The sequence below is a fragment of the Ceratotherium simum genome, chromosome X, assembly GCF_057802395.1.
Source record: "Ceratotherium simum simum isolate JZ-2026a chromosome X, ASM5780239v1, whole genome shotgun sequence".
NCBI lineage: Eukaryota > Metazoa > Chordata > Mammalia > Perissodactyla > Rhinocerotidae > Ceratotherium > Ceratotherium simum.
In genome coordinates this window covers 90,036,474-90,060,699 of record NC_141940.1, presented here as the reverse complement: position 1 = coordinate 90,060,699, position 24,226 = coordinate 90,036,474, and the positions used below count along the sequence as shown (strand labels likewise).

The 24,226-nt window shown below is 42.3% G+C and overlaps 1 protein-coding gene and 1 long non-coding RNA gene across 4 annotated transcripts in view; one reads left to right on the top strand and one right to left on the bottom strand.

Annotated features, from left to right (window-relative positions):
- ZNF81 (zinc finger protein 81) overlaps positions 1 to 24,226 on the top strand; it is a 61,975-nt gene that overhangs the window by 17,286 nt on the left and 20,463 nt on the right. The gene's annotated exons all lie outside the window — the stretch shown is intronic.
- Positions 106 to 23,985, bottom strand: LOC147911934 (uncharacterized). Its single transcript, XR_015550754.1, has 4 exons — positions 21,029 to 23,985; positions 12,404 to 12,491; positions 5,643 to 5,765; positions 106 to 834 (listed from the first exon to the last, which is right to left on the bottom strand). It is a non-coding gene; the product is annotated as an uncharacterized LOC147911934 (long non-coding RNA).

Here is a 24,226-nt window from a genome sequence, read left to right as displayed (position 1 = left end):
CCTCCTAAGTAGGACCCACAGCAGTCAGGGGACACAGGTTGAGCGTGCCTCCAGTGTGGCCTCTCAGCCAGCTGATAGTCTTTAACCGTTAAAGACAAAACCGAATAAGAAAGGAAATTGATTTTATTCAGGCTATTGCAGTCGGGAAAGCACCCCAGATTTGAAGATCGGAGTATCTCAGCAGAGCGGTTTTGCTTTTTACTTTCAGATGGAGCAGTAGACAAGTTAGAGTAGGGTGACTTATAGGTGGGATTGTTTCTGCATTCAGAGGAAGTCTCAGTCAGCTGAGAGAAAATGTTTCTCTCTGTGTCTAGCTAGTTTAAGGGAGACAAACTTCTAATTTCAGTTAATCATTCATAAGAAAAAGAATGGGGAGTTGGAGGGTCTGTGTTTGGCCTTGTCACAGGTAAACCCAGGAGTCTTACGGGGGTCATGAGAAAGAGTGGACAGCAAGTCTTATCTAAGTCATATGGGGAAAGGTGTTCTTTGTACTAAGTCATTTCCAAGAACACAAAAGGGTTGGGGGCATTTCTTAACTGTAGTGAAGTTCTTAACTGCAACATTGTCAGACCCCCTCTTGTTCACGACAGCCGTAAAGTCCTTGAACAACTATGTCTGGAAACAAGGTGATGGGAGATGCCCAGGTCTATACCATTGTCAGTCCAAATTTGATCTCCACGTGTAAAGCTGTCAGCTCAGATTTGGCCTCTCTGCACAAAGTCAGTTGGAGATGTAGTTGTTCTCAGGTCTGCTGGATTATGATATGTTGTTGAATCCTTTGTCAAGCCTGGCTGTAGAGTAGCATTTAAGACTCTGGGTAGGATGCATCCCCAACTGCAAGGCATAAGATTATAAATAGGAGAAGGATTAACAATCTTTGCAATATACATCAAAACCAGAATCCTATGTTCTGGCCAGGAGAACATGTCCCATAGGCCATTCATATCAACCTTGGAAAGCCAAATAGCCTTTTCCTTGAGTTTAGTGACTGACTTCTATTTGGCCAGTGGTGTGCATCCAAATGCAGCAAGATGTGTTGTTGGCTGTGGCGCAGATGCCTCCCTGACTAGATAGGAGAAAGTCGAGAGCTACATGATTGTCCATGATAACTTGGGCCAGTGAGTTTAAATTTATTTGATTCTAAGGCAGAAATGGTATCATTTGTTACTTCTGTAAGGGTTAAGGAGAGATTTGGAACCACTTTTTCTAATTGTGTAATTCTCTTAGTGAGTACAATGGCCCTCATAAAGAGAGGATGCATAAAGAGAGAATTGCTGATGCACATGGGAAGTTCGGGAATACCCTGTAGTTGCCTCATTTTGGAGTGATTGTCCAAGTCTCCAGAGGGACATGTGGTCGACAGGTGGGGTAGTGGTTTTCAGTATTTGCAAGTCCTGGACAAGGATTCCAAAGACACAGGAAAGATTGGTGTGAGGAAGGCAGGTGTAAGCTGGCAGCCACATAACAAGTAGTAACATAGGGGTCACAGTGTGTGTGATGTAGGAATTATTAATAATGGTTGCAGTTGAACATGGTATGGCCCCTCAGGAGGGAAGTCTCTGGGTAGAACTGAATAAAGTCTCTAAGGCTGGTTGAAAAGTGGTGGAGGAGAAAATGGTGATTATCAGGGATAAAAGTGCCCCTGTGTTTTTTCCTACACCTGATCCTGAGGACGTGGAGTTACAGAGTTTGGAGATTTCAAGAGAAGCATTAATTATGTTGGGAGATAAGGTCCAGTTAGCATCTGCTGAGAGGTTGGGGTTGATGATGTGGGTGGTTTAAATACAAGGGAATTTCGTTCCCCCTTTGTTCGTACACTGGGGATGTAAAGGAGGGAGAGGACCATTGCGACAGGCAAAGTCATCCTACAGTGTTGGATTATAAGGAGATGGTTGGGTCCGAGATCAATAGAAAAGAAGGAGAAATATGACAAAGAGTAGACAAAGAAGCATGATGGCAGGGGTTAAGTAATTTTAACAGAGAGAAAACCAAACTCTAGTTATGCATCAGTATAATACTTGGTGCTAAAGTTCTTTTCGAAAATCTTATAAATAAACTCATTAAACCTTAGCCAACTTTGATCACAACAAATAAAATTCCTTTTATGTGAACTTTCTACAACTTTCTGTGTCCCTTCAGGTTTTGTCCTACGTTTTCTTCTTTCTCATTCTGGAACAACCAGTCATTTTACTTTAGGACAAAACTACTCACTTTTTCCTTAACAAGAACATACCGTGCATACCTTGCATACAAAGTGAAATGAACCCTCTCTGCCACTATTGCTCCTAGTAGAGTCTCATTTGCATATATTGACTGCAACTTTTAACCACAATAACTTCCATTTCACAGAGAAAACTAGGAACAGTGAATAATTGTGAATTGTCTGTCCTGCATCAGCATTTTGTAGCAGATTAGCAGAGGTTATGAATATACATCTCAAATTTTTTTATAGCCATACACATCCTTTGTAGTACAACTTCTCACAGGGGCAAAACTGAACATGTTCATTAACAGAATCAATATACATAGCCTCTCTGTACCATATAAAAATAAGATGAAAAAGTTATATAAACTTAAAATTATGCTTAATGTTCTAGTTTTCTATCTTACTTAGAAATGATCTAAATATCTAATGAATATCCATTAACTTATTTTAGCGTAAGTCCAATGTTTTAAGTTGCCCAGATACTGGAAACTATCTTCAAGCTAACATACTACAAAATATAATTAGTGTTGAAATAAAGTTTGTAGAATGATGATTTAATTTGGTTAAATACAGATTTACATTTTTCATAACCCTAAACATCTAGTAGATGTAATGCTAGCTTAGGCAATCAGTAAACCTGTATAAATTTAGAAAGAATATACCCGAGTAGAGTAAAAATGAATGTTTATGTTTCTGTTCAATCTCAGTTCTTGATGTAGAAAATCACCTGAAAGGAAGTTCTTAGATCACTCATGGACTTCAGTTTTTTATGCTAGCGCCATGTCCACTCTTACCAGGAATAATCAAGAGTCAGCTAGCCTCCAGGGGACTGTAGTGAAGTCAGTGAGCTAGTGATTGATGGTAATTTGGAATGAAAAGCAGGGTGGCAGTTGTTCATGAAGCACTGATGTGCTGAGAAGCTTCTCACTATGCTACCTTATGGACGGAGAAAGATGCTGACTTTGTAGGCTTCAATCAGATATTCTTGATTCTTCAGGCAAATATTTTATCTAATAGAAAATGACATTGCAGCCTGTTGCTTTGCTTACACTTTAAGGCAAGCTATCAAATAGAGCAGAGGCTTTCAAAACTTTTTTAAAAAGATTTGTCCAGTTTTTTTCCAAATATTTTTGACGGTGATGCACAGTCAAAGTTTTACACAGTGACCAGTATATACATTCTGACTGTGTATCCACATGCACACACTACACACACGCGCGCACGTTTTAGAAGCAATACCCTTTAGAAATAATGTGCTGGAATATTTTCTCTTCTCCTGTACTCTATTTCAATAAAAACAAAAGCTAGTTACAATTAGAAAAAAATGTATGCTTGTATTATACTTGATGCCGATGACGTAGAAAACATGGCCATTTTTATTAACTAACAATATTAAACTAGTCTCATTTACCAAAGATTTACCTAAATTATGTTAACTTGAATTCTTAAAATATTTGAGTTAGTTTCCATAGGAATACTTTTTTTTTTTTTTTTTTTAGCACATTGAAAGTAGTAGAAGTTCAGAGTTATTTAATTTGGGGGAAGTTTTAGGAATATTCATTTTTTCCCCTGGAGATAGGAAAATATTACTTCCTCACAGACACATAAACATATATACAGATACAAATAGAGAGCTTATAGCTCACTGGTTCATGTAAAAAAGCTGTTTTCTTCCCAGTGGGCTAACTGGGGTAGTGGAGCTGAGTAGAACACTATGCTGGGTACTGAGAGGTCCTAGTGAGATAGAAAGAGGTTTAGATGAAGGCAAATCTTGTGGTAGATTATCCAGTTCCTCCACAGGTATGGTTTGTATATTCTGAGGGAGGGCGGTGGGAGAATCAGACATGTTAATAATGAAATGTGTTGCCCTTGTGACCACTAGGAAGGTGGTGGGATGTCCATGGCGGGCGGAGATTATTTCCCCTTGCACGTTAAGTGGTTGTGGATACAAGTGGGAGCGTCTCTCTGAGGAAAGTCTGTGGGGAGAGAGATTTTTGGACTCTCGTTCCCTTTTTGTGTTTTAAGGCCAAGGAATCCCATGTCCAATGCCCCCCACCTTATAACAATAGCTGCAAGTGTCCCTGTCTATGGAGGTTTTGAGGGGAGCAGATTGCCCTGGCTTGTTTCCTTCTAGTTATTTAAATTATAAAGTCATGGGTTTGCATTGTATTGATTTGTGGAGTCCTTATGGTGTTAAGCTAGTGTATATATTTAGGAGAGAGGAGTAGTTTGCCAGTTTACATTATGTTTTTGGATAATGTCACTAATTTCTGGTTGTAAGCCATTAACAAAGTTAGTGACCAAGGTAGATGCAGTTTGACTGTCAAGAGCAAGACCAGAACAGTGCTTTCAAAGATTTTCTAATCTCTGTCTGTAGTTAGAGATCAGTTCATCTCTTTGTTGTCTGCAATGTTGTATCTTTGACTAATAAATTTTTGAGGGGGAAGACAGTGGAATGTATTCTAACAGTCTCTCCCCTATGGTTTTAACTTGCATGTAAGCCTCAACGGTGTTCTGATTTCTTTGAGGGTCCATCTCTGGGGCCCACTAGCAGTTGCACAAGTTGATATAAATCAGGGTGCCCAAGAGACTATGCTCCGAGGACCAGTCTGAATTGATTACTAAATTCTTCTCTATTCTTACAGGGGTCTGGAAAGTCTTTAACAAATAGCATGTAAACCTGAACAAGACCAAGACCTAAAGAGTACTTGCTCAGGTGGACATTCAGGTTGTTGATTTTCCATCATGGTTGGAGAAGGGCAATAATCCAGGTTAGGATGGGGATTTGGGAGCAGGAGAGTTTAGTGGAGCCACAGAGGGTAGAAGAGGATTACGGGTTGAATGGGGGAAAAAGGGGAATCCACAGAATAAGGAGGAATGGTGGGTAGGGGAAAGGGCCAGGGTGGCAAAGATAGAGGGTCCTGGGTGAGGAAAGGGTTGTGAGGTTTAGTTGGGGGTAAAGGAGGAGCAGGAGGGGTGGAGGTGGTGAGAGAGACAGTCCTTGAGGGACTATACAGTTTGAGATAGATTGGAGACATGTTCTCATTTTTAGCCTACTTGAACCAAATAAAGTAAGCTGACCATTGGTGAGAAGAGAGTTTAAAGCACCCCAGAGTTTAGGGTACTTCATAAATGAACAGGTTTAGGGAGATCTCAAATGCCCCAAAGGGAACATTGGAGTTCTAAGTTGTCATTAGTGATAAAATTATGTCATTTTTAGACATAATTAATTGAATTGTCGCCATAGTGGTGAAGCTTATAATCAGCAGGATTGTTTTTTTAATGGGATTGAGAATTGGATTGAGAGTTTCTAATGAGTACCAAGGTCAAACAAAATCCAGCAACAAAACCAAACCAAAAGAGCATTCAAAGAATGAAAATCACATCCTTACTGTACTCCCATGGACGATGTCCAGAGCACAGGAGCTGAACTCACCATGGTATCCCCGGATCATCAGTCGCGGAAGGAACACAATGGGCTGGAGAGGCCTCAGTACTGGGTGGAAAAGATGGGGGTCCGGGGGTGGCCTTCCAGTCCTGTTCAAGTCGCAGCAGCAGACTGTCCAAGACAAAAACCGAATAAGTAAGAAAATTGATTTTATTCAGGCTATTGCAATTGGGAGTGCACCCCAGATCTGAAGATCGGACTGTCTCGGCAGAGTAGTTTGTCTTTTACTTTCACAGGGAGGGGTAGACAAGTTATCGTGGGGAGATGGACAGTTGGGATTGTTTTTGCAATTGGGGGAAGTCTCACGTTAGCTGAAAAGGAAATGTTTCTCTCTGTGTCTAGCTAGTTTAAGGAGGACAAATTTCTAATCTCAGTTAGTCATTCATGAGACCAAGAATGGGGAGTTGGAGGGTCTGTGTCCAGCCTTGTCCGCAGCTTCAGGCAAAAGGAGAAAGGTCCGTGTTTGGCCTTGTCACAGGTAAACAAGGGGGTTGTCAGTGAGTCTTGTGGGAGTCGTGAGAAAGAGTAGACAGCCTTATCTAAGTCTTATGGGAAGACTGGTTCTTTGTGGTCAGTCATTTTTTGAGAAGGAACACAAACAGGTGAGGGAATCTCTTAGCTGTCACTTTAGGGCTCAGGTGAAGTTCAACATTGTCAAGAGCTCTCAGTTCTGTTGGAAAACTTGAGTCTAGTTCTTGTTATTGGAGAGACTGCCTGAAGGCATTCATTCCAACCTGTCCTACATGTCCATGCCACCAGCCACATGGCATTCTTCTGCCCCACAGAATGACTGGTCACAGCTAGGAGAAGAGGTTCAAAGAGACACTTGGAGGTGTTGACAGGCGTTTTGCGTGTGAGATGCAGGAGCTAGGGCCCTCTCCTCTATTTCTGATAGACAGTGTTGTGGTTGCAGGGATTGGCAGACCAGACAGTCGGTTAAATTTAAGGCCCAGCTGTTTGGGGGAGATGTACCAGGGTATTTTCTTTTGTGAGGAAGGCTCCAGGAGTGGTTCTGAAAGACAAAAATCATGAATGCCTCTCCCTTCCCCGTACCTCCTGGGGTCTAAGGTACTGTGTTGTTGTGCACCCTCTACTGGCACAAAGTCATTGTGGCCCATTCTAGTAGCTATAAATTCACCTTTTTCCCCAGTCATCTCCCACTAGTTCCCAGACCTTTCATCTGAATGGGTCAGGTGCAAGAGGGACAAGGGCGTTTTTATAAATTTACGGAGTATTATATTCTGCACTGTGGCCCATGTGGGTCACTGTAGGGGGGCACAGTAAGCAATGTACTGAACCAAGTGGTAATTATCCTTATGGTCTAGAACAGTGTCAATCCAACCAGAGAATCCAGGTGGCTGAACCAGAATTAAATTGAAATCCCTTAGGCTCTGTCCCTTTTGGCTGGGCTGCCACCCAGAGGGTTAGCAACCAGGCTAGTCTGGGGTTGCTGTTAGGGAAAATAAAGAAGATTATACCCAGGAATGTTCAGGACAGGATACCAAATTGTCAAAATATGTCCATATAAATCTTAACATCTTTTGTTCCTGATTATCACCCAGGGAGCAGCTGAAAGGAGATGATCCCTTTCTGGGGACAGCCAGCCATATTTATTGACTAAACCACCTTACTAAGGTTTGTGGATCAGGAGAACGTGAGGGAGGGTGGAGTCTGAAATCATTTTGAGTCCATTTTTGAGGAGGCCATTCCAATGCTCAGCAACACCAAATGCTTGTGGATGGTAGGGAGTGTGGAAGTCCATTGAATACCTTGACTATAAACCCATTATTACATGACTTTTGCAGTAAAAGGTGTACCATTTTCAGGCTGCAAATAGTCCAGAAAGCTGAAAACCTGACACATGTTAATTCTAAGAGCCACAATTATGTGGCTGGAGTCAGCTGAGCAGACTGAAACAGCAACATTTTAACCTGAAAAAATATCAACAATGGTGCAACATCAGTGAAACTCTGAAAGGGAGCTTGAGGTGTGATGCAGTCAGTTGGCCAGGAGCAGGTGGGGCCACACTTCATGCAGATGAGCCCTTCCTCATCGCAACGGGTCATCTTTTGGAAGGAGTCACAAGTTTGGCATGCAGTGGTAGCTTCTGCATCAGAAACATGGAGTCTTGTAATTTGTGCCCATTCTGTGATGATGGATGCTTTGCAGTATCCAAAGTGATGATGGATCCAGGCAGCAATGGCAGTAATCTGGGCAGTGGAGGCTCAATCAGCAGCTTGATTTCAGTCAGTGTCATCAGAGAATGGACCCTTACCACCACATGGGTGACCCAGACTATTCAATTAGTAGTTGTGATTTGTTTCCACAGAGGGCTGTCTCATCTCTCAGTCTGTAGTCTTCCAAGTGGGAGACTGAACAGCTAGGACATTGGCAAGAGCTCAAGAGTCAATAAATATCAAAGGGAATATTGACCAGAGTTGTGAGAATGGCCTTGAGCTCTGCCTGCTGAGTGGAGCACCCACATTCCTTCTCAGTTCTGCTAGGGTGAAACAGCCACACAGCCTGTGGAAACCATCAGATTCCAGCTCAGCCAAACCATTAGTGGATCAGGTCCAGGCATTTGGGGGAACCTCTGTGAATCGAGGGCCCCATTAAGCCCAGCAGCCTTGCTCCCGCTGGCAGAGTGGGAAATAAATTTTCTCCCAGAGGGATAGCTGTCCCGTTCTCATGTAAAGCCAAGATGCTGCTGGGGCCAGGCCAGCTGTGCCCTTGAAGATACTATTTCCTTTTGACAAGTGAGGCTTGTTGGGCCCTGCCCACCTTGTTAGTCATCAGGTGTGAATTGGCCTTCACCAAAATGGGACTGTCAGGCTAGAGAGTCGCAAGGCCTCCGTGGGTCAGGGTCAGGTGTTCAGTTTCAGCAAGGGCCCAGTAGCAAGCTAATAGCTGCTTTTCATAAGGGGTGTAGCTGGTAGCTCTGTAAGGACGATGACAAGACCAAAACCTCTGGGGGCTTTTCCAAGTGGAAGCTGCCTCCCTTTGCTAGTGACTCCAGTAGGCAAAATCATCAGTTCCATGGACTGGTGGCTCAGCAGGGTCATTTAAGCTTTGGTGACCCTGAAGGTGGGGAGCAGGGCATGTGCCACAGCTTGCTGTACAGCATCCTACGCTGCTTGTGGGTTTAGGCCCCACTCAAAGGACATTGGTTTGCAGCGTAGCCAATATAAAGGATCAAGTAGAATGTCCAGGTGAGGCACATACTATACTGTCTCGCATACCCAGAGAGTCCAGTATAGTGCTGGACTTGCTTTTTGGTGTGGGGCTCAAAGAGATGGAAGTTTTTCCTTCGCTGCAAGAAGGATAGAGTGTTGCGAATCCACCCAGAGGTCCCAGATACTTTACTTGGTAAGCAGACCCCTGAATTTTGTGAGGGTTTACCAGCCACCTCATATGGCAAAGGCATGATAATATCGCAGGCAGAGCCATTGAGACTGAGGCTTCTGACTTGCCAACCAAGAGGACTTCATCTGTATAGTGAGAAGTTTGGACCTCAGAGGATAGAGGCAGTCATGCTAATGACCCACTCACTGATGTGAAACAAGGTACAAGGTACTCTCCTAACTCCTAGGAAAGCCCTACAAATGTGTGTCAAAGGCCTTGCCACGTGAATGCAAATTGGTCTTGGTCCTTGGTGCCAAGAACTGTGAAGGGTCAGAGATTTTACCCCACTTGTAAGCTAACGAGTGGGCTTGCCACAGTTTCAAGTATGTTGACAGAAGTCATGAGATTCCTGAGTCAGTGATGAAAGACTTTTATTACTCACAGAAAAAGCAGTAGCCCAAGTCAGCTTGGTTGCATGTTGGAGAAAAAATTAAAAATAAAATCCCCTGGCAACCCAGGAAATCCTCTCCATAAATGTAGAATAGAAAGAAAACAGTTTTATTATTGAATAAGTTTAAACCAGACTGCAATGCACATCACAAGCAATCTGCTAGAGATTGCAGAGACAGAAAGAAACCTCACCCTCTTATGAAGCCGAGAAGATACAGTCCATTACATGCATGGGCTCAAGATAAATGATAACCTGTCCTCATGCAAGAGGACTTGACTGTACTCTTCGATCTACATTCTTTCGTAGTTCATCCTAAGTTCAGCTGGTAATTGGAGTGGCCCTCTGTGCTAGTTAACTACCTTTATCCAAAAGCAAAATCAAACTTCTCCTGTCTCTATGACAGCAAGCAGGCAGTTCCAGCTTAGAGCCAGGTGCCTGGGCTAAGCTCCCAGGGTGACAGGGAGATAGGGGCTCCATCTTCCTTGATGTTTGTATTTCAAAGAGATGGCTCCCAGGCCCTTAAGAAAAACATGCCTGGGTTGTAATGCTGACAAAAGGTTTATTTAGCTTTTAAAAATATTTACGTAGATATCAAAGGGGCAGAGGAAGGATTTACAAATACCAGTTTTCTCAAGGAAATGCTCTAAGAAAAGGGAATGGGGAAAAGGTCTCTTTCCCTTTTGACAACGGAAAATTCCATTTTTTTTTTTATCCTTACAATTTCCCCCTCTTTTATGATAACACTACAGTTTTCTAATTATCTTCATTGTAGTTTGTACCTTTCTCTGGGCAGCTTGCAGCCACTTAAATATCCAGCAAGCCCGTAGTAAAATACAAAGCAAAGCAATTATGAAAATTAGGGTAAGTTTTACAAGTCAGTACAATATTTGCCTTGGGGGGGAAAACCTTTAAATATGTCTTATCGGTGGTTCAAGCACATTCTTGACTAGCAACGTGCAAAAATTTTCCATTCTTCATACATTACTTTTACAAACTGTTGTGCTGTTTTTATTGCTTGCACTTTCAAATGACTATTTAAGTATTATTTTGTAGTTCCCTATGAAGTCTTACCCGATAGAAGCCCAAGGAGTAGCTCTCCAGAGGCCTGATAATCTAATTTTTAATTAAGAGTTTTTTCTTATAAGGCCCAATGAATTTTTCCTGAGATCTGGTCATTCAATGAATAGCACCGTATTTACATAACTTAGCCATACAGTAGCTGTTCCATCTCCCCAAATAATATTTCCCAGATGCAAAAGACAAAGACACCCATGGCCATTATTTACTATATTATTATGAGGCACTCTTTGAAGGGTAAGATTGAACTTCCCATGTTTAATGTATTTGACTTTAATTGTTTTAAGTCTTGAGGAAAAACCCAACTTATGGGCCATTGTTTGCATTGGTACACATCAATAATTATATTATTATAACAGGCATGCAAGTCTCTGTGAATAACAGGCATCCACTTTTGTTTATCTATCCATACTGGGACTGGAGAGAACTTGTATCCTAAAGTTAATCCAGTGACATTAGATCTATCTGACATTAGATCTATCTTCTGCATTCTCTATCTATAAATGCCAGATTTCTGTTTGCCTATTAATTAGATGCTCTTTTACACCATTCTTCTATCTCCTTTGGTGTAGTCATAGTCTAATACCTATTTGTTTCCTTAAATATAAACAGTGCTGTAACTCTGAACTAGTGATGCTCTCTTGGAGCTATCTGATAGCTATTTGCTCCTGGACTGTACAAATGAATGGCTCTGAGACGTTTGTGGTGATTTTTTGTTCCATCATTAAATTATTCCAAACAGTCCAATTCCAAAATTTTCTCAAAGTCTTAATATCATGAGTTAGCTGTACCTGTGCCTGTTCCTATTCCTCCCGGGATTGTCTTCTAATACGTCTCCTGTTGCCTTTGTATGGCCCCAAACAGGCCCCTTAAACTGATTCCATAATGGGAGGGCTCAAGGGATACATATCTGCTTGTGAAGACTGAAATTAGCCTCAGATATATTAAGAGAAACCATCCACCTGTAATCCTGGGGGCTGTTAAAATAGTCTCAGGGCATTGCCATGTTCTAAATATAATAGGGAGATCTCTTTCATATATATCTTAAGGGATTTGTTGAAAGGATTCCCACCAGTTTGGATGTAATTTACCATCACTATCTTTACAGCTGTCAGTAGTTTTATTTAACCAAACCCCTATCATAGTAAAGGTGAAAGAACAATTCACTAGTGGGCTTACTCCTACTGTTCTTTTGATTGTAGTATAGTTAAGGATTTCTTTTTTCTATAAAGATCCTTCCAATCAAATCTGTTAACAAAGATTTACGTACACACCAAAGGGGCAGAGGAAGGATTTACAAATACCAGTTTTCTCAAGGAAATGCTCTAAGAAAAGGGAAGGGGGGAAAAGGTCTCTTTCTTTTTTGGCAACAGGGAAAATCCATTTTTTTTTAACCTTACAGGCTGTGGGTTCCCTAAGTCCCAGTTCCCACAGGGGCAGCTTAGATTGTCCTGGACAGATGCCTGCATGTGCATTACAGGAAATGAACACTGAGCCTGAGGAAACTGCTGCTTAGTAGCAGCCTGGAAGCCAGCCTCAAAGTTGCTTGCTGCAACACAATCCTGAGAAATGCCCAGAGAAAGAGCAGTCAAGGCCTTGCTTTCTTATCACACCTAGCAAAATGTGTAGGAGGACAAGAGACCCATGGAAGGGTGTCTTCCAACTCTACTGGGACAGAAAAGACCTAGGCAGTGTCCAACTCAGTATCCCAAGTGCCATCAGTCTGTGCAGTGTATTCAGTTACAGTCACAATATCTGAAATAGTCAGGGCCACGGGAGTGACAGCTGAATTCCATTGGCAGTAATCCACAGGGAGCCTACAGCTCCTACTAGTCTTTTTCACTGGCCGTTGGGGCTGTTATATTGACAGGTTACATACCTTACTCTACCTGCCACGTAGTAGTCTTAACCAAGGCTGTGACTTCCCTTTGTCCTCCAGAGAGTCTCTGATGTTTCTGTTGGGTCACCTGGGAGAGGATAGGAAGATGGGTTGGGGAGCGATTTGCACGCCCCACTACCATGTCTCCACATAGGGCAGTCCCTGAATGGAAGAACCCCCTTTGGACTTTATGAGCATTCACAGAACAAGCATGTAAAACACCATCCCAATGACACACTCAGCCATGGAAGCCACAAAGACAGTACATTGAATTGGCCCCAAGGGTCCCCCACCCACAAGTTCTCTTTAGCTTCCTTTCCTCACTAATACCTGCCTAGACCCCATCAGTTGAATTTGGGTGCTCCCGATCCCTGTCAGGACCAGACAGGATGGTCTCAGGTGCCTGTATCCAACAGAGCCTTAGGAGTCTGAGTTTCTCCCTTCCCTGAAGTTCTCCAGCATACTCGGAGGGGTGTGTATGGCCTTTGGTCCATCTGTCCCACCTAATCATTTCTTCAAAGCAGCTGATTTCAGGGTAGAAGGGGAGGGAGTGATGAGGCATGGAGTGAGAGGGTGGCTCCATGCCAGCAAGCAAGTCTTTATGTTTACTTTTGGTTTTGAACAATGCAGCAGCTGCTCAAGGCTCAACCAAATGAATGTCTCATGTTTTCAGTATGCCCAAAGCTCTGTATCAGGCAGCTAGGTCCTCATGACTGACACCATAGAAATCATACCGTATTATCATAGAAATATGATAGGTCAGAGAGTATGAGATAAGTGTAGTCAACTGGGGGAAACAGCGAGGCCTGTTTGTTAGGATTCTTCTCGGTGTCCCCTTGTCTTCAGAGATAAGGATGCTCCTTTCCTCCAGGTATAGGGAGGGTACCTCTCACATGAGGGTTTTATGACCTGTGTCAGGGGAGAAGAGTCAGGGGAAGGGTCAAAGTACCTTCTTGCTTCTGCTGTTTTCTCAAACTCCTTCAGCTTAAATATTCAATATGCCAAGGTGCTATATTTTGGTGTAGCGTGTCCTGAAACCCATCAATAACATATCTTAAGTTTTTGCTTAGTTTTAAGCTAAAGGCTAGGGAGTTTTTCAAGGCAGTGGGGCTGACCTCAAAAATTTATCTAGAATTCTTTGGGTCAGTTTCTCATTTCCCACTGGGTCATCTTCATCAGCATTATAGATCCAATATGGGGCAATAAAAGCCCGGATGCTAGTCAGTGCCTCATCTGTGGTTTCCCACACAAGTTTGTCTCAGGGAAATCTCACCGATTATGAAAATATCTCACCGATTATGAAAATATCTCACCGATTATTAAATTATGGCAGGCAGGATCTACTGCAAAACACCTCTGAGACCTTTTACTGTTATTTCTGAATGGATCTAAGGTTGGCATGATAGACTGTAGGAGGGGCTGAGCCATAAGACATTCCAGCTGTTGCCATTCTTCCTTAACAGCCTTTACATGCCCTCCTGCTCGTCTCTCAACCAACCAACTAACCAACCAACCAGCCAACCAAAGTTCTAACCATTTGTCTGGTTTCTGCCTATACTGGTCACAAGTTTCCCTCCTTTTGCCCTGAGTGTAGATGCTTATCTCTGTAACTATTGTCTGAAAAGTGTTGGGAACCACCCCTGCCCCCTACTGAATCTTAGTACTAGTTGTTACAATGGGGTGGACCTGAAACTGGCCACGAGATTGGTGAGGAAGTCCCTCACCTGGATGAGAATTAGGACCAACAGGGACACTGTTCAGGCAGCTGTCCTTAAACCTATTTATTGGTGCCTGGTGTGCAATAACTTCTCCAATTCTTCCTCATTGACAGGCAATAACGTGAAGGACCATTTATTGCACAGTTGACCATACAATTTGGTCGACATCTTCACTACTGATTCCTATGGGCCTCCCTTGAATCCCCTTAATTGGCCCATGTATTAGGTTTCTATCACTGCTGTAACAAATTGCCACAAACTTAGTGGCTTAAAACAACAGAAATGTATTATCTTATAGTTCTGTTCTTAATTCCATCTGCAACCTTAGTTCCCCTTTGCAATGTAATATAACATATTCAGAAGTTCCAGGGATTAGGATGTGGACATCTTTCGTGGGGGGAGGCATTATTCTGTCTACCAGAGGTCCACAAGGTCCTCATTCTTCCTTTTCCAGAAAGCCACATCTTTATGTACAGCCCATCCTAATCACCAAAACTTCCAAGAACTGGGAAGGGTCTGAGATTTTACCCTACTTATAAGTTAGCAAGTTAGCCTGCCACCGTGTCATGGATGCTGGCAGAAGACATGAGACTCCTGGGTGAGATACAGAGGACTTGAATACTCTTGGCAATAGCAGTAGCCAGAGTGTGAACATTTGCACCACTTCCCTGAGCCTCATTTCCCAGGGGTGATGCAAAGAGGGCCAGATGATACCTGCACGTGCAGTGAGTTCCATTACAGGAGAGGAACCCCAAGCTCATGGACCTGGAGGGAGAAATTATCTTGAGTATAATTTCTAGTATAACCTGCCTTTTGCTTTGGTGGGGAACTCTGTCTTTTAAGGCTGTTTGCTGTATAAACATCCTTAAAAAGATAGTTTGGAAAAAAGTCAGTAAGTCTCCTTGCAAGATGTGCAGAAATGTGAGAGAACCACGGAGAATTGTCTCCCAGTAGTCTCCCAAGTTCCTTTTAATCTATAACAGATCTAACAGATTCTCCTTCCTCTTGTTTTTTCCCCTTGCTATTTATTTGTTGAAGAAACTGGGCCATTTGCCTTGAACGATGTCACACATTTTGGAATTTGCTAATTGCAGTCTTGTGGCATTGTTTAAAAGTTCCTGTATCTACATTTTAATGTGAATTGGTAAATCTAGAGGCTTGACCATTTCAGATTCTTTTTTTTTTTTGGCAAGAATACTTCTTAGGTGGTGGTGAATGCTTGCTAATTCATCCCTCCAGGAGGCACATACTGCCTGGTTATCTCGCTCATTGTGTTTGGGGGTTGCAACCTGATCCATAGATTATAAAGTCCCTTCAGTCTTTCACCTAATGGTTTTGGCAGCTATTGATAATCCTTGCTTTTATTAGCATTTATTAGCTGGAATACTTCTGCATAAAATGAATTTCCATAATCAACTATTTGTCTATCTGAAATGCAATACTTAAAGGTAGGATAATCATTTTAATATAAAACTCAAGTAATATCTCTTTCCTGATATATAAAACACTTCGTTGGTGATCTATTACTAAAAGAATTCATGCTATTTCCATGATCAGACTCCAGCATACTTTCTTGGAGTTTTTCTCATAATCACCTCCTATTACATAGTTTTCTCTTCTTTTTACAGAGATATTTACTCTTTCCATAGTTACCATGTATTTTCCTATTTCCACACCATTCTCTTTGTCTTTTGTGGGAAATATTTTCCTCCACTTATCTCCATTACACTTATTTTTTTCCCAAGATTCAATTTAAACTGTACCAACTCTAAGGAACCTAAACCTACGCCCCTGGTCAAATTGGCTGTTTTCTCTTTGGGGCCCACAGCGTACCCTGAATATATTTCTAACATGCACTTTTGTTTTTTGAACCTGAGTTGTATTTGAAACACATTGAATTGCCCAGATCTTAAATGTATAGTTTGATGAGTTTTGACAAATATATATATATGTAACCATCACTCAAATTAAAATATGGAATAAATGTGTCCATCACCCTTGACAGTTTCCCCTTGACCAGTCAATATCTTCCCCCCAAGGCAACCACTTATAAGATTTTTATCCCTACAGATTAGCCCTGCCTGTCCTTGATTGTCATATAAATAGAATCATACAGGTGCTTGGCTTCTGTGTTTGGCTTCTATTTGTAAAATAACAGAATATTTTTGAGAGTCGTTCAGATTGTTGCATCTATCAGCAGCTCTTCCCTTTTTATTGCTGACTATTTCTTTGTATGAACATGCCCCAATTTGTTTATGCATTCACCTGCTGATGAATATTTGGAATGCTTCTAGTTTTTGGTTCTTATGAACAAAGCCTGCTGTAAACATTCTTGTAGAGTTTTTCTGAGAACATATGTTTTCATTGTTTTTTAGTAACTACCAAGGAATGGAATTGCTAGATTATAGGGTGGGTTTATGTTTAACTTTATTAGAAACTGCCAAACAAGTTTCCAAAATGATGGGTCAGTTTTACATTCCTACCAGCAATTTTTGAGTTTCTTTTAAATTTGAGCTTTTCTAGTATATAGTGCTATCTCAGTATAGTTTAAATTGCATTTCCCTTACAACTAATGATGTTGAACATCTTTTCTTGTGGTTTATTGGCATTTGTATATCTTTTTTTGCGTCTGGTCGAGTATTTTGCCCATTTTTAAAAATTGAGGTATGCGTCTTTCTCTATTACTTTGTAGGAGTTCTTTCTACGTTTTTAATATGCATTTTTTGTATATGTATTGCATATGTTTTCTCCCAGTCTGTGGCTTGACTTTTCATTTTCTTTTTTTTTTCTTATATATATATATTTTTTTTTTTTGGTGAGGAAGATTAGCCCTGACCTAAGATCTGTTGCCAATCCTCCTCTTCTTGCTGAGCAAGATTGGCCCTGGGCTAACATCCGTGCCCATCTTCCTCTACTTATATGTGAGAAGCCTGCTGCAGCATGGTTTGATAAGCAGTGCGTAGGTCTGCGCCTGGGATCTGAGCCTGTGAACCCCGGGCCACCAAAGCAGAGCGTGCAAACTTAACCACTACACCACTGGGCCGACCCTGACTTTTCATTTTCTTAATTGCATCTTTTTTTTTTAATTTTATTTATTTATTTTTTCCCCCAAAGCCCCAGTAGATAGTTGTATGTCATAGCTGCACATCCTTCTAGTTGCTGTATGTGGGACGCGGCCTCAGCATGGCCGGAGAAGCGGTGCCTCGGTGCGTGCCCGGGATCCGAACCCGGGCCGCCAGCAGCGGAGCGTGCACACTTAACCGCTAAGCCATGGGGCCGGCCCCTTAATGGCATCTTTTGATGAGCAGAAGTTTAATTTTGATAAGGTCCCATTTATCAAAAGTTTCTTTTATGGTTAGTGCTTTTTATACTATGTCAAGAAATCAGTGCTTACCCAAGGTTGCAAAGATATTCTCTTAGGTTTTCTTCTAGGGCATTTTCAGTTTTAGTTTTTATGTTTAGGTCTATAATCCAGCTCAAATTAATTTTTTGTTGACTTTTTCTATTATTTGTTTTCTATTTCGTTAATTTTTGGTCTTTGCTAGTTCTTTTCTTTTAATTTCTTTGGGTTTACATGGTCTTTTATTTTCTAGCTCCTGAGGTTAAATTTTAGGTCATTGATTTTAGACTCTTCTAATATAAGCGTTTAAAGCTATAAATTTCCTTCTAAATTTGTCTTTATCTGTTTCACACATATTTTGATATCTTGTTGTAATAAGCAGCCTTCTAAGATGGTTCTCAATGATCCCAACTTCTTGATATTTATACTCTTGTGTAATCCACTCTCCTTTGTGTGTGAGCTGGACCCAGTGGCTTGCTTCTAATAAATAGAATATGGCAAAAGTGATGGGATGTCACTTAGGGATTAGGTTCTAAAAGACCGTGACTTCATCTTGCTGGCACTCTCTGGCTCAAGCATTGCTTTGATGAAGCCAGCTGCCATGTTGTGAACTGCCCTATGTAGAGATCTACATGGCAAGGAACTGAAGGCAGCCTCTGGCCAATAGCCAGTGAGGAACTGAGTCACTCAATACAACAGCCTACAAGAAACTGGATCTTGTCAACAATCACTTGAGTGAGCTCAGAAGTGGGTCTTTCCCCAGTCTGTCTTCAAGATGAATGTAGCCCCAGCCGACACCTTGATTGCAGCCTTGTGAGAGACCCTGAGTGAGAGGACTCAGCTAAGCCAACCTGGACTCCTGACGCACGGAAACTGTGCGATAATAGATGTTGTTGTAACTCACTAAGTTTTAGGGTAATTTGCTATGCATCAAATAGAAAATTAACACAGATTTTGTTACTGGGAGTAGAGTGTTGCCATATAAAATACCCAAAAATGTGGGAATATCCTTCAAACTAGGATGTGGGTGGAGGCTAGAAGGATTTTAAGGAGCATGTTAGAGAAATCCTAAACTGCTTGAACAGAATTAGTAGAAGTTTGAACTTTAAGGATGCTGCTGCTGAGGGCTCAAAAGGAATGAAGAACATGTTTTGAAAACTGGAGGATCCTATGTGATAGAAACTTAGCAACACTCTCATCTGCAGTTATGTGGAAAGTAGAGCATGTTTTTAATGAAATTGGTGATTTTTGGTTTGCAACCTCCTGAGTTCCCCAGGTGAAATTCAAAACTGGCCACTGTATACTGAGGGCAAGGAGAGACTGAAGAAAGAGGCAGACCACTCCAGATTATTGGTAGGTGGCAGTTTTAATAAGCAAGGGAACTTGCACACGAGACTTATCTTGCATGGCCATAAGGTGAGTAGATCTCCGCACTGCCCGCCAGAATCTTAAAAGTTTATGTAGAGGGCCGGCCCTGTGGCTTGGTGGTTAAGTGCGCGCGCTGCGATGCTGGCGGCCCGGGTTCGGATCCCGGGTGCGCATCGAGGCACCACTTCTCTGTCCATCCTGGGGCCGAGTCCCACATGCAACAACTGGAAGGGTGTGCGGCTGTGACATACAACTATCTACTGGGGCTTTGGGGGCAAAAAATAAATAAAATCTTTAAAAAAAATAAAAAAAAAATAAAAAAAAAAAAAAGTTTATGTAGAGGCCTTAACTGGGTTCAGTCACATATACAGTCCAGATGGTCTCAACAACACCTTACTCTTTCAAGGCTGCATCCTTGAAAATGGCTCCTAGTGTGGGAACAGTGGGCAGAACGTAGATTCCAAGGCCAGAGGAGGGAGTAAGGAGCCTCTAATTGCCTGGGTCAGCTCACAAGTCAACCAGCGGTCACATCCTCTCAATGCTCTTCAGCACTCCACCCCTTGTGACCAGCTCTTACACTCTTACAGGCCTCCCTCTTTCACAGTGTGCCCTGAGCAGTCAGCAAGGAGTTTCATTAGCATGGAGGATGGAGGTGTCTCTTTTGGTGGCTATGTGGCTATGCTGGAGGCAGATGCCACAGCAACAGTATAGGCACATGCAAGAGAAAACACAGATTAAGATAATAATTCCCAAAATAAGTAATAATTTTTTCCACCCAGAGCCCCATGATCTGAACCACTGATTTAATAAGTCCCCTAGGCTGGAGGTCGGATCACTCAGGGTGTTCACTTGTGGCCTCATGTGATTTAGTAAAGATGATACGTTAGCAGACTCATCAGGTGTGAACACACAACATTCTGCTTGGATAACGGCACAGGTGCCTCCTTGTGAGGCAGTAATAATGTCCAAGGCCATCCTATTTTGGAGGACAGCTTTTCTCATTAGAGACATTTCAGTGTTCTACTGAAGGCACTGTTCTAAGGCAGGCTTTGCTGGCTGTCATTTAAGGCTTATTGGATGAATTTACTAAGAGCTTCTACGTGTGCTGTAATGTCCTCCAGGCTGATGGAGGGGAGAAAGATAACAGCCAAATGATCGTATCAGTGGAACACAGAATGTTCCCATCTGGCCTTGAGGAGAGGGAAGTTGGCAACTTTCGTCACTGTGAGGCAGATTGTCCCCTGTACCCAGGGAAAACCCAGGGTTCAGTGGCCCAGCCACCCATGTAGAAGCCACGGCCAAAGATTTGTGCCACCTAACCATTGGGTCTCATTTGGGGCTACTCAATAAGTACCTGGGTGGTGCAACTAATCATTGCCAAACCGGTTGCTATCCTTGAATGTGACAGAATAACTGCTTAGTTCTGGTGATATCCTTCCCATATCCCTGGTACAATTGGGTTGATTCTGTTTAGAGTGATTTTTTTTGTTCCCAACATAGGGGTACATGAATGCTCAAATGTCCATAACCCAGGGTAAGCCACATGAACCCATCCCAAATCTGAATGTAGCCACCTATGGCTCTGATAGTGGTATTAGGACCCTTCCAGTCAGCAGTTTGGTGGGCTGCCTGTGTAGTTTGATTGACAGGAAAAGAATACCCATGCTCAGCATTACTGATAGTGTGTGCTCCAGGCCAGGTTTCTGGATCAGTGTTCGTGATAACAGATGAATTAAGAATACTAGTCCTGGGCCGGCCCCGTGGCTTAGTGGTTAAGTGCGTACGTTCCGCTACTGGCGGCCCGGGTTCGGATCCCGGGCGCGCACCGACGCACCGCTTCTCCGGCCATGCACCGACGCACCGCTTCTCCGGCCATGCTGAGGCCACATCCCACATACAGCAACTAGAAAGATGTGCAGCTATGACATACAACTATCTACTGGGGCTTTGGGGGAAAAAAAGGAGGAGGATTGGCAATAGATGTTAGCTCAGAGCCGGTCTTCCTCAGCAAAAAATGAGGAGGATTAGCATGGATGTTAGCTCAGGGCTGATCTTCCTCCCAAAAAAAAAAAAGAGAATACTAGTCCTAGCTTGTTCTTCCTTAATGCACTGCTTTAGCGCCTTCTAATTCCCTCTCTGAAGTGGTGATACCCATCATGGCAATCCTGACAAGCTAGAGAGGGGAAGCTGCCCACATACCCAACAGTTGGATTGATTCCTTTACCAGGCATACAAGCGGGTCCACTGTAGAAAAGTCTTTCCATCAGGTGCCCATCCTGTGACTGGACACCACAGTAGCAGCAGAAATCTAAGGTCGAAGAGACGGATATTTAGTAGGATCTTGTATGGGAAGGTCTTTCGCTTCTATTAGAATTACACTTGTGGCCTGATCCTTAGATGTTAATGTGGCTGCAGCTTTAGGAATTTGACCCGGTCATGTCATACGTACCATACATGTTGGCCAGGGGAGGCAGCACTGTCAGGTGTGAGGAGATGGACTGGGGGTAGGGTATGCCAGATGAGGACTCCCACCTTCTTCCCTCTTTCTATGGTGCATGTTCCAGTCCAGGCATAGTGCATTTTAATAGGTCCAGCTTGCAGCAGGGCAGTGGGATCCCAGTGGAGATTGAGTAGTTCCCCTGGGTGAGGGGAACTACTCAAAGTAACTCACCCATCCCAGTGGGACATCCCACTGCAGATTCCAGTAGATGACACCTTTCCCAGGCATGATGGGGCTTGGTGTTCTCAGCAGCATAGCACATTGATCCACAGTGAGAGTCGGGGCAATGGCTGCTATGTCCTGCAGCTTCCATACCTTCACAGTGTTGGGTGTCTCAGCAAGGGTCCCCAGTCTGGCATATAGGACAACATGCCCTACTGGTTGATCATTCAAATGTATTAAAGCCTGGGACAGTACTTTAGTCCACCTGGCCAAGGTGGTTTTACCTATTAGTAATTTAATCTGCTGCTTTAATATTCCATCCGTCCTTTCTCCCAACCCTGCTGCTTGTGGGTTATAGGGGAGATGGAACTTCCATTCAATGTCATGTTCTTTTGCCCAGTCTTGTACATCACGACCTTTGAAATGTGACCCCTGATCACTGTCTGTTCAACAAGGGTATTCGTACATAGTACTCAGCTTCTCAGATCCCCTAATGGTGGCAGCCTGGTTTGTATGGTGACAGGGGAAAGCTTGAGTTAGGCCAGATGTGGTATCCACACAAACCAAGGCATATTTAGAATCCTCCCTCGGAGGGAGGGGAGCCAATATAATCAATTTGCCAATCCCTCACCGGCTGGGAACTCCAGTGGATGGCTCCAGACTCCTCTGGCAGCTGCTTTGGGCATTATTTAGAACACACAAGACATGCTGTTACTGCATTAACCAAGTCACTGTATTTCAAGGACAATCTGCATCCTTGGCAATATGCCATCCTACCTGGGTGTTACAGTGGCTGCTCTTTTTTATGTACCCAACCTGCTGTATTTACTGAAGGGTTAGTTGCTAGGGCTTTTACCTGGGCTAGGGCATCAGCTTCCTGATTGCCAGGGGGTGTCAGCACCTTATGAGCAAGGACGTAGAAGACACTGAGGATTGCCTCAGGCTCTTGTAGGCAAACCCAAATATCTTTCCACATATCCTGACCCCACGAGGCCTTTTTCATGATCATCCACTCCTTGGCTTCCCTTTTTCCAAGCCATAGGGTTCATCCCTTTAGAAGAGCCCAACTGTCAGTGCAAAGGGATAATGGCCAGGGCTCATGAGTGATCACCAGCCAAACTGCTCTGAGTTCAGCCCACTGGCTTCTTGCTTCCATCCAGATGGTGTCACTGTTGGGCAGAATAGCAACTACAGTTCCTGTGGGTGGGTTACCCCAACTAGACCCATCTGTATACCAGGCATCCGTGGGAATTTCCCTCATTCCCTCTCTATAGGCTGCAGGGGCTGCCACAGGAATGTACATATTCTACAGGGCCTAATAGCACCTTCATTTCTAGAGACAGTAGGCTGGCAGAAAGGGTGCTCCTCTGCTGTAAATAGGCATGCCACTTAGTCAAAGTGGGAGTTTGAGCCATGGCAGAGATGGGTCTATGGGACATAATCTTAATCCACCCCTTGGTAGGAAAGGAAGTTCTTACCATGATACGCTGTTCTTTAAAGCTGTCTGGTCATACCTGATTCTATGCACATTCTCAATTATGACATTCTAGTCAAAGTGTTGGTAATATAACTGATGTTTTCAATTGTGTCTTGTTACAAGGAGAACAGATTCTTATTGAACTTAAGCAAATAACTATATTGCCATGAAAATAAGAATACTCACTAAAAGTTTCTGAATTCTGGAGGGATCAGGTAGGGAGAAAAAGATAAATATTTCGTCTTTGTTCACAAAAGTATATGTTAGCAAGTTGCTGATTAGCTCAAGAGAAAAGAGAAAAAGGTTTTCTTAAATCTGGAAAAAAAAATATATAAAAGAACCAACAATGTTTCAAACAAAAAGTCATAAAAATTGTAATCATTTTCATCAGTTCATTTAGTCCCATGTAATTAATTCTTGTTGATCTTGATTTTTTTGTTAGGAGTTTTATGAATTCATCAGTTTTTCCATTAGAGTTTGTAAATTCTTATTCACTTCAGTGGTGTGATCTTAATTGTCAAAAACCTGTACTTGTCAGAATTTTTCCATGAATCTCCTTAAAGATGAAGCACTTTTGCAGGAACACTTGCAAAAGCCTCAGACTAAAACAATAACTGTCTGTAAATAACAAAAAGACTTAAAAATGGCCATGGTTAAAGATCTGATGAGAGTTCATTATAATGCAGTTGACAAGGAAATTTGGTTATTTCTGTGACATACATTTTAAGATAATAACTAGAATTATGACTGATAACATTATACCAGGACATATCAGATTTTTAGGAATTTCATACAATCTCTGGAACACTTATATTAATAACATATTTATACAAATATAACCTAAAGAAAGTTTAGCATCACTTCTTGTTTGACAATGCTCCCCATGTAATTTAACATATCAAATAAACCTAATTAGTTTAATTTCTCTCTTATAAGAAGAGAACAAATCTTTTGAGATGTTCCAGGGGCCCTCTGGAAAATCCCAAAGTTAGTTAAGTTCCAAAAGACTTCATTTAAAATTTGATTTTTAGGAAGTTTGTCAAAAATATCAAAAGGTTTTAAATCACTTGATTAAATAGAAGCATAGATCACTGTGAAACAGTGCTTAGTTATCTATTTAACTGAAGTGACTAAGACTTTGAAGGCAAATACAGAAAATTACATAGTTGTAAAAAAAACTTAGCTCTTTTAATGGAGAAGACTCAGTTTTCTTAAGTAATTAAAGACCTGATAAAGACAACATAAAGCACAAGAAATT